An 11,019-nucleotide genomic window follows, 5' to 3' on the forward strand; every position below is an offset into this window, starting at 1 on the left:
CTCGCGCATATGCGCGACCATCCTCGACGCATATGCGCGAGACAATATGTCTCGGCGCGTAGCATGCACAGCGCCTAAAACTCTTAACAACTCTCGGGTTACCTCGCGCACATGCGCGGATTCACGTCGTGCATATGCGCGAGGTTCTCTGGACATCTCGCACATATGCGCCCGACTGGGTCGCGCATATGCGCGAGAGCTCATCCTCGCACATAATCCACTTTCCTTTCCGCCTATCCCGGTCCGATCCAATTCATCTATCATCACCTCAATTAATTAACAAATCATTCCAGATTAATAACGTAGCAAATTCTGTGCATTACATTTCTCCCCCCTTAGATATGATTTCGTCCCCGAAATCATAGGCAATCAATCATATCAATAAGAAGGCATGTAATAGAAATTACATAGAAACTTACATCAGTGAAACAAGGCGGGAAATTCCTGTCTCATGCCTGATTCAGTCTCCCAAGTAGCTTTTTCAGTGCCATGACGAGTCCATTGAACTTTCACTAGAGGAATAGTCTTCGTTCTAAGTTGCATTTCCTTACGATCGATAATCCGGATCGGTTTTTCAATATAACTTAGACTTTCATCAAGTTCTGCCTCGTCTGGCGGAATAATGTGAGAATCATCAGGGAGATATTTCCGCAACATAGATACATGAAAGACATCATGTATCCCGAATAATGAAGGCGGTAAGACGAGTCGATAGGCACAATCTCCTATCTTCTCAAGAATCTCATATGTACCAACGTATCGTGGAGACAACTTTCCTTTCTTGCCAAATCTGACAACTCCTCGGAAAGGCGAAATCTTCAAAAATACTCGATCTCCAGTCTCAAATACCAACGGGCGTCGTCTGATGTTGGCATATTTGGCATGTCGGTCCTGAGATGCCTTCATTTTCTTTTGAATTAGCTTCAATTTTTCAGTCATATCTCTGATCATGTCAGGTCCAGTCTCGAGAACCTCAGAGATATCATCCCAATACAGAGGGGATCGACATTTCTTTCCGTATAACGCTTCAAAAGATGCCATCTCAATACTCGTTTGGTAGCTATTGTTGTACGAAAACTCACAGAGAGGCAATGCATCTTGCCAATTAGTGTTAAAATCAAGCACTACAGCTCTCAGCATATCTTCCAATGTCTGAATCGTCCGTTCTGACTGTCCGTCAGTCTAAGGATGATATGCGGTACTCAGATGTAACTTTGTACCGAGAGCCTGCTGCAAACTCTGTCAAAAGTGCGAAGTAAACCGAGGACCACGGTTTGGAACAATCGACTTCGGCACTCCGTGCAATCTGACTACCTCTCTGATATAAATATCGGCCACCTGATCATATCGGTTCGTCATTTTGTATGGAATGAAACATGCGGATTTGGTCAATCTATCAATCACGACCCAAATCGTAATACAACCTCTGGAGGAACGTGGCAACTGTGTCACAAAGTCCATGGAAATGTGATCCCATTTCCTTTCAGAATGGACAAACTTTGTTACAATCCTCCTGGTTTCTTTTTTTTCCCTTTCACCTATTGGCAATTCAAACATCTGGAAACAAATTCTGCAATGTCAGTCTTCATTTGTTTCCACCAAAACTATTCTTTCAAGTCATTATACATATTTCTGCCACCAGGATGAATACTGAATCGACTACTGTGCGCTTTTGTCAATATCTGCGGTTTCAATTCTGAAACATTTGGCACAACTAGACGATTATTTACATGCAATACCCTGTCACGTACCTGATACTCTGATCGATGTCCTGCTTTTACCATTACAATCGAGTTTTGAACATTCTGATCAACTTTCTGAGCCGCTTTAATTTTCAAAATCAGCCCCGGTTCAGCTCGAATAGCACATAATCTCAAAGGCTGACGATCTGTTTCAAAAGCTAATCCAGACAAACAGCAGTCTTCAATCAAATTAGAAACACCAATCTTCGATAAGGATAGAGAACATACCTTTCGACTCAGTGCATCGGCTGCTGCATTTGACTTTCTAGGATAGTACTTGATTTCACAATCGAAATCTTTAAGCAAATCAAGCCATCTTCGATGTCTCATAATCAGCTCGGACTGTGAAAACAGATACTTCAAGCTCTTATGGTCAGAATAGATTTAAAACTTCTCGTCGTACAGATAATGTCGCCATATATTTAATGCAAAGACAATGGCCGCCAATTCAAGATCATGAATTGGGTAACGAGTCTCATGTGGTTTTAGCTGTCTCGAGGCATAGGAAATGACATGCCCTCGCTGCATCAGTATACACCCCAATCCTCGGTGAGATGCATCACAATAAACCACAAAATCACCAGTACCTGATGGGATAGTCAATATCGGTGCACTGGTCAGTCTTCTCTTTAATTCTAGAAAGCTGGATTCACAGTCTTCTGACCAAACAAACGGTGCATGTTTCTGAGTCAACTGTGTAATTGACTTTGCAATGCTTGAGAAATTTTTGATAAATCGACGGTAGTATCCTGCCAAACCCATAAAACTTCGAATCTCGGTTACAGATGTCGGTCTCGGCCATGAAATCACGGCTTCAACCTTACTGGGATCCACCGATATACCGTTTCTGGATATAATATGCCCCATAAATACCACGTGTCTCAACCAAAAATCACATTTTGACAGTTTGGCATACAACTTCTCAGCTCTCAATATTTTCAACACAGTTCTCAAATGTTCTGCATGCTCAACCATATTCTTGGAATAAATCAGAATGTCATCAATGAATATGATTACAAACTCATCAAGATATCTTTGAAAGATACGGTTCATCAATCCCATAAATACAGCTGGTGCATTCGTCAAACCAAACGGCATGACAATAAATTCATAGTGTCCATACCTGGTTCTGAATGATGTTTTTGAGATATCAGAATCCTTGACTCTCAGCTGATGGTATCCAGATCTCAGATCGATCTTGGAATACACTGAAGACCCCTGCAACTGATCAAACAGATCATCAATGCGAGTCAACAGATATTTATTCTTTACCGTCGCTTTGTTCAGTTGTCGGTAATCAATGCAGAGTCTCATAGAACCGTCTTTCTTCCTCACAAACAAGACTGGAGCACCCCAAGGGGACACACTTGGTCGAATATACCCCTTGGCCAGTATATCCTCCAACTGTTCCTTCAACTCTTTCGACTCAATTGGTGCCATTTGGTATGGAGCTCTAGATATCGGAACTGTACCTGGCATCAACTCAATGCTGAAGTCTATCTCTCGAATCGGAGGCAAACCAGGAATCTCATCTGGAAAGACATCAGTAAACTCACACACCACTGGCAAGTCCGCCAATGATGGACTCGATTTCAGTAAATCAACTGAATAGACAAGGAATCCATCCGCTCCTTTCTGCAATAATCGAGTCATATTCATCGCAGATATCAAAGGAATTCTAGCTCGAGAACCTTTACCATAAAATTTCCATTCCTCAGCCATCTCAGGTCTGAATCTTACAATCTTGTGGAAACAATCAACTGTAGCCATGTACTTGGCCGACATATCGATACCGATAATACAATCAAAGTCAGATATCCCAACAATACAGTCTAACTCAATTTCATGCCCATCATACTGCAGTATACATGATCTAACAGACTTTACTGATATCAAACATGTCCCCAATGGTGAAGAGACAGAAACTACCGCAGATAATGACTCGACAGGAAAAGCATGACTCAATGCAAATCGTTCAGAAATAAAAGTATGTGATGCACCCGTATCTATCAACACATAATCAGGGTAACCAGAAATAAAACAGTTACATGCAACAACGTCATCAGGTGCGTCCTGTGCCTGCTCCTCATTCAAAGCAAAAACTCTGGCATGCTGTCTAGGAGGCTGGCTAACTGTCTGGCTTCCTCCTGGCCTCTGCTGTGACTGAGCTGGTGCTGGCTGAAATGAATGGAATGCGGCTGGTGGTCGTCTACCAGTCTGAGCTACTGATCCAGATGATTTAGCACCCTGTGATCTCTGAGTATCTCTCTGGGAACATACTCTGGCGAAATGTCCATGCTGCCTACAGATACGACAGCTGTCAAACACTCCTCGGCACTGCTCTGTGGAATGCTTCCCTCCACAGGTGCTGCAATAGGGTCCTGTGTAACTCACGCTCTGTCGAGGACTCCCAGAGCTAGAAGAACTGCTGCCAGACTTCTTGAACTGCTTTCCCCTAGCTTTCAAGAAGTCTTTCTTTCCACTACCACCGCCACTCTCAAATCCAGGAGGTGGTTGTTCCGGTCTCGGTGCTGGAGGCACAAACGAAGCTCCTCTCTGTCTCATCAGACCTGCTTCGGCTCCCTTAGCTCGGTTCAAGGCATCAGTGAAATTTTTTGGCCTCCCGGTATTCACCAAGGTAAAAATTTCAGGATTTAGGCCATTAATAAACTGATCAGCAACGGTCTCATCATTTTCAGCCACGTGTGGAGCAAACCGCAACAAGGTCGAGAACTTGGCCACATATTCATAAATGTTTAGCTGGCCCTGTCTCAAATTAGAAAACTCGGCCCCATTTTCCTTCCTGTACGACACTGGAAAGAATCTCTGATAAAATTCAGTTCTAAACACATTCCAGGTAATAGTCGTACCTCGATGCTCTAATTCCTTCTTCGTGGTAATCCACCAGTTCTTTGCAATATCGTGCAACTGGTGTCCAATTAGTTTCATCCTCCGCTCATCAATAGTCCAGGGATTCAAACAACATCTCTATATCATCTAACCAACTCTCGCAGTCCACTGAAGTCTCGGTACCTTTTAGAGTTGGTGGATGAAATGACTGAAATATTTTCAATAGTGTCTCCATAGGAGTGGCTGTTACATCCATGGGAGGATTCGAAGTACTACCTTGTTCCGGTACTCTTCTTGGAGGCATATCTATTAATCAAATGGATTAGTAACAGATACCACAATTCTATTTCAGTCCTCCTCTGATCATCTTACTGCTGATCTAAAATCGGTGCTGATCCATTCTAAATAAAACATATTACTATATCAAATCAGATAAGCAAGTAACATGTATTAAAGCAGTAAGACATGCCAGCAATCAAAAGCAGGAAAGAAAACCTCAATCTACCCCGCTCACTAGCTTCTATCTTAATCTAAAAGATCTATCGCTCTGATACCACCTGTTTTGGGGACCCGGACGCTAATCAAGTTCATAATCGTCATTTGGATAATTTAATCAATTATTATAAATAGGGTCTAAATTTATTTTTTCAAATTGCGGAACGTAATGGAAATCATACTGGCATACATATTAGTATAAAATAAGTTACAAGTCCTGTATGGCATATATTCAATACAGACTAAGGCTCACCAACTAGCTATCAAGTGTCCAAACCCTAGCAATATCAACTTCAAAGTCCGTGGTCTCCACTCTAATCATGATCTCTCATCATCTCCTCGACCCTGATCTTGTCCCACCTGTTGTCATGCACACATACAAACACGACAACAGCCGGATAATTCCGGTGAGAATATAATCCCAGTATAAATCAACGAACATGCAATTACATAATCAGTATAAAGCATGAAGCAGATATCAAATATATATCATAGTCTGAAACATAATGAATATAACACTATCAATCATAGTCGTTACTCCACGACTCAGACTAGACTCAATCCTAGTCTAGGGATCCCGGTTTCCAGACGTTGGCATTCCATATCGATCACCGGTTTCCAGACGTTGGCATTCCATAATGAATATAACACTATCAATCGTCTAATACTCGTCTAATACATGCTTCCTATAAATCAATAGAACAAGCATATCAAATCAAACCAATGCATATAATAACAGTAAGTATGTGATTTAGGGAAACTCAAGTATATCCTACTTGAGTCGATCTCCCAATACCACATTGACTTATACCTTTCGTTTGCAGTCTCGGTCTGAAGCAATATCAGTTCTGAACTCAAGACTGTCTCTGTAAATCTGAAACGACATATCGATAATCATAATATCAATGTTCTATTCTCAATTGAACATTGAATCTGATTAATCTAGTTTTAAGTCAACTCAACGGCATAACGGCACAATCTCAGTATCCATGTCAATACCATATCAACAGACATCAATTACAAATCATAACTCATATCCGATACAATCTGTAACTCATTCATAATCCAAATCTTTCCGATTTCAAATCAATATAATCAGAAAATCATAACAATTCCATAATCAGTCTGTTTTTCAATCTGACTTCAATTCTATGATGTCTAGCATGTCAAGCACATCATATATGAATCATATTCAATTCTAGTAATATCATAATTTCAGTACATGCCAAAACGTAGTAAAACTTACGTCCTGCTGTAGCAGTCGACGAGGGAATCACAAAACTGTGCTCGGATTCAAAATCTGACAGACGGATCAAAATATAAAGGCATAAGGATTTTCAACAACTCTCTGAAGACTTCTCTCGATTTTTCTTGCCAAATTTGAAGAAATGAAACAATTACATATTATATATGCATGTGAAGGGCAAATGGCTCACCCTAAGAGCAACACGTCTCGCGCATATGCGCGACCATCCTCGGCGCGTAGCATGCACAGCGCCTCGCGCATATGCGCGCCCTGATTTGGCGCATATGCGCGAGGTCCCTCAAAACTCTTAACAACTCTCGGGTTACCTCGCGCACATGCGCGGATTCACGTCGCGCATATGCGCGAGGTTCTCTGGACATCTCGCGCATATGCGCCCGACTGGGTCGCGCATATGCGCGAGAGCTCATCCTCGCACATAATCCACTTTCCTTTTCGTCTATCCCGGTCCGATCCAATTCATCTATCATCACCTCAATTAATTAACAAATCATTCCAAATTAATAACGTAGCAAATTCTGGGCATTACATAAGGGGAAATGCAAAAATGTTTGAATGACACCAATGAATAGAGAAGATAAAATTTTATTCATTAAAAATACTCTGAGTAAAGTGCCTTTGGATAATTTTCTAGAGGTTCTTGATACACATTCTAGAGGATACGTGCAAAATGAACTTCTTAAACTATGGTGGCAATTTCAACAGGAGGAATATCAATGTGGGCGGTGGAATCAGCCTTACAAAGATCTTACTGTAGTAACGCATATCTGTTTAGATAAGTAAATATATATAAAATTTCGTCTTGGGAATCTGACGTTAAAAGACTCTGTTTGCCAATTTATAAGAAAATTAGATGCGAAGCATATCTTCGACTCATAGAATGCGTTGAAGCCGTTATTGAACGTAAAATCAGAGGAAGATGTGTGCCACAATCACAACTACGATGTATATATGTGTTTTAATTTTGTCATTTTTATTTTCTTTTAATATTAATAATTTCATGTTCAAATATTGACTTTTGGCATGTTACGCTTATAAATTCATATGCTGTGATCTAACAATTACAGAAAACATATTTCTCAACATGTTAAACTCCACGGTAAGTAAAATAAAAAATATTTGTGTATTTTGTGGATCTAGTGCAGGAAAAGATTAAATTTATGAAGAAGTAGCAGAAAATCTTGGAATAACACTTGCTAAAAAAAATATTCATTTGGTATATGGTGGTGGTGAAGTTGGCCTCATGGGAAAAGTTGCAAAAGCTGCGCATGCAGGTGGAAGTGAAGTCTTAGGCATTATTCTGATTACCTTAGCTAGTCTTACTGGACCAACAATAGGAGAAAAAATGAAAGTGGACAACATGTATGAACGAATTACTCAAATGATTGAACATTCAAATGCTTTCATTGCTTTGCCAGGAGGTTTCGGTACTTTGGAGGAAATATTTCATACTGTTCGTTGGGCAAAATTAAATATCCACAATAAGCCAATTGGTTTGTTAAATGTTAACAATTATTATGATAAATTGTTATTGTTTCTTGATGATGTTGTGGAACAGAGATTTATTTCATTAGCTTCACGAAGGATGTTAGTTTCTGCTACAAGTGAAGGTGAACTTATTGATTTACTGCAAGGATTTAGTCATAAACTAGATCCATTCTTATCTCAACTTAATTGGCCAACATCCAAGAGTAAGAAAAGAAAATTCATGTGATGCTAAACTTGTGATTCAACGGTATATTTTAATGTTTTTTTTAAGGTATGAATAATCTCATCTTCTTCTCTTAGTTTTTTTATACATATATATAGTAATAATAATAATAATAATTTTTAGTTCAATGTCGAGTAAGGTGTCAGTAAAATACACCTGAGACGCATTAGTTAATAATTATTTGAAAATCACAATATGCTAGATTTTAATATTCATTATATTCAAATTACAGATTACAAAAAAATTAGTCTTACATATGTACCAATTTATATATATATATATATATATATATATATATATATATATTTGCTCAATTAATATAAAATGTATAATATATGTGTTTATTTATATATATATATATAAATATATATATATATTATATAAATATAATTGTGTGTGTGTTCAAATAAAATAAATTTTAAACTTTTTATGAGAATATAGTTAAAAGATATGGTTTGTATGATTGTTAACATGTATAATTGAAAGAATTCTTTTGTAAAAGTATAATATATACTCACACATCTTTTGTGAGTAAGTGGTGAGAAATGAAAAAAAAATTAATAAAAGTGGTGAGAAATGAAAAAAAAAATTAATAAACTTATGTTGATTATTAAAAAATAGTTAATTACAAGAATATAACTCCCCTAAAAAAATAATAAAATAAAAATAAAAGTAAATAAATAACGGGCTGTAAAGTTATTTGTTCATTGTAATTTTTTTTTGTACTATCGATGTGTTCTAAAAAAACAAAAAAACAAAAACAAAAAGATTTGTTTGTTTTGGATAAGTTTCAAAGGTAGTCGGATGTATCCGTTATATCAATGATTATATTTATAGATATTTATGGTAAAATATTTAGATAAAAAAAATTATTGTAAAATTTTGCAGTCACGTTATTTAAAAAAATTATATAAAAAGAGAAAAAAGGGGGATTTTATTCTTTGTAAATTTTCCTATTTTATTTTCAATATTAGTTTATTTAATTGTCTGCTTTAATATTTAGCCTTTTTCATTGAGAGTTAATATTCATTCCAATTCTATGAGTGAAAATCAGCTATTCATTAAATATTTTGACCTGAAAAAATATGGTGGTGTGAATTATATTTTTGACTATATTACCATAAAAAAATTTTGAAATTAAAAAAAAATTATATATATATATATATATATATATATATTGTTATTTTATATATTAAAATGAATATATATATATAAATCGGTGTATGACTTTGTTTTTAAAATGAATATGTTTGTATATTTGAATATATAAAATGAATAAAAAATCTAGGTTGTGATTTTCCGATAAATTTTATTACTAAGGCACTAGTAATAAGATAGTGTGGGGGTGTGATGAAATTAAAATTAATAATTTATTATATGTTAAAACATGTATTTTAAAAATTTAAGTTTCATAAAAACTATAAAATTATGTTATTTTAGTATTGTTGTTTATATTTAAATGTCTTACTAAATATGCTTTATTTTCAGGTTTTCTACATGTTGGTAAAATAATGATAACTCAAGCTAGAAAGTTAAAATGGAGGTCATTCAAACATATTTGGAATCCTTGAGAAATTATCTACAACTTTGCAGAAGAGATGATTGCCTAAAAAGTTCATTAAGATGATCAAATTGTAAAAATACTAAAAGGAGGACAAATTTATTTTTACCATTACCAGCATATAGTAAAAAATCATAACCATTTCCATATTTAACCAAATGAGGTGAACCAAGTATCTAATTCATCTACAGACAATTCCCCACATGTTTGCTGTTTTGAGCAGAGTCAAATTCGGTGATTAAAGTCGTGGAATAAATCATTGAAAGAAGGGACATGGAATAGAAGTTGTTGGAGATAAAGAATACTATTACTACTACATGGCATTAATAAAATTTTTGACCCTTTCTCTCATTTGCCCTATAAATAGAGGCCTTTTTGAGTGATTGTGGATGAGTGTGTGTGAGAACTGATATAAAAGTATTCTCACACACTGAGAGAAAATATGCTTCTAATCTAAGTTGATAACACTTCTAAGTGTTCCCTCACAATTTGGGCTTGTTGCTTCTCGTAAGCTGATAAGCATTATGCATGCCCGATATTCTTCTATCTTCACACTTCTGTTTTTCACACGCTTATTTGTTGACGGTCTTGGTTGGTATTTATAAGAGCAATGTGACCGTAGATCAAGACTCATCAAATATGTTCGTTGCAGCTGAATCCGTTCATTGAAACTTGTGTCTCGTCCTTTCTGACATGCATTCAAGAAAGTCTCGTCTTTAAGATCTGTTGTAATGTCCATTATTGTACTATTGATAGTACAGTTGCTTTCCTCAAAGCGCACAGCTGGATTCAATTGGATAAGCTTGCCGTATTCTGCAAACTGATTGGTTCCTAACTGATGCTCTGAACTGGTCAGTCGAACTGGTCTTGAACTGGTTTGGTGAAATCAGTTGGCTCGTGAAACGTCTGCTATTCGTTTTCTTAAAACGTACTAGAATTGTTTTGTAAAACCTCACTTAGCATCGGCCGAACCATAAAATATATTTGACATCATTTTAAAAATAAACATTCAACTGCCATTTAAAATTCCAAAGGAAAATATTTTAAAGCATAAAATCTTCAAATGTTTTACCAACCTAAAAACATTATTTGAAAAGTATAGCTCATACTATAATCTCTCAAAAAATCTCTCATAACATAAATAAAAGACGTAAAAATATCTTTAACATTACTTGAATTCATAAATCATAACTAGTGCGGAAAACTAGCGTTGGTCCTCGGGTTATGTGCACCTTCAGTCCAGCAAAGTCAACATATAACAGTTAACATATAACAGTGAAAATACTTGTACTTAAAATATTTTTTTCTTGAAGATGCATAAAATTAAAACATAACATTTTCGTAAACATTTTCATGATTTCATAATCTTATGCATAAACATTTTCATATAAACAAA

This window comes from Primulina eburnea, chromosome 9 (assembly GCF_022965805.1).
Source record: "Primulina eburnea isolate SZY01 chromosome 9, ASM2296580v1, whole genome shotgun sequence".
NCBI lineage: Eukaryota > Viridiplantae > Streptophyta > Magnoliopsida > Lamiales > Gesneriaceae > Primulina > Primulina eburnea.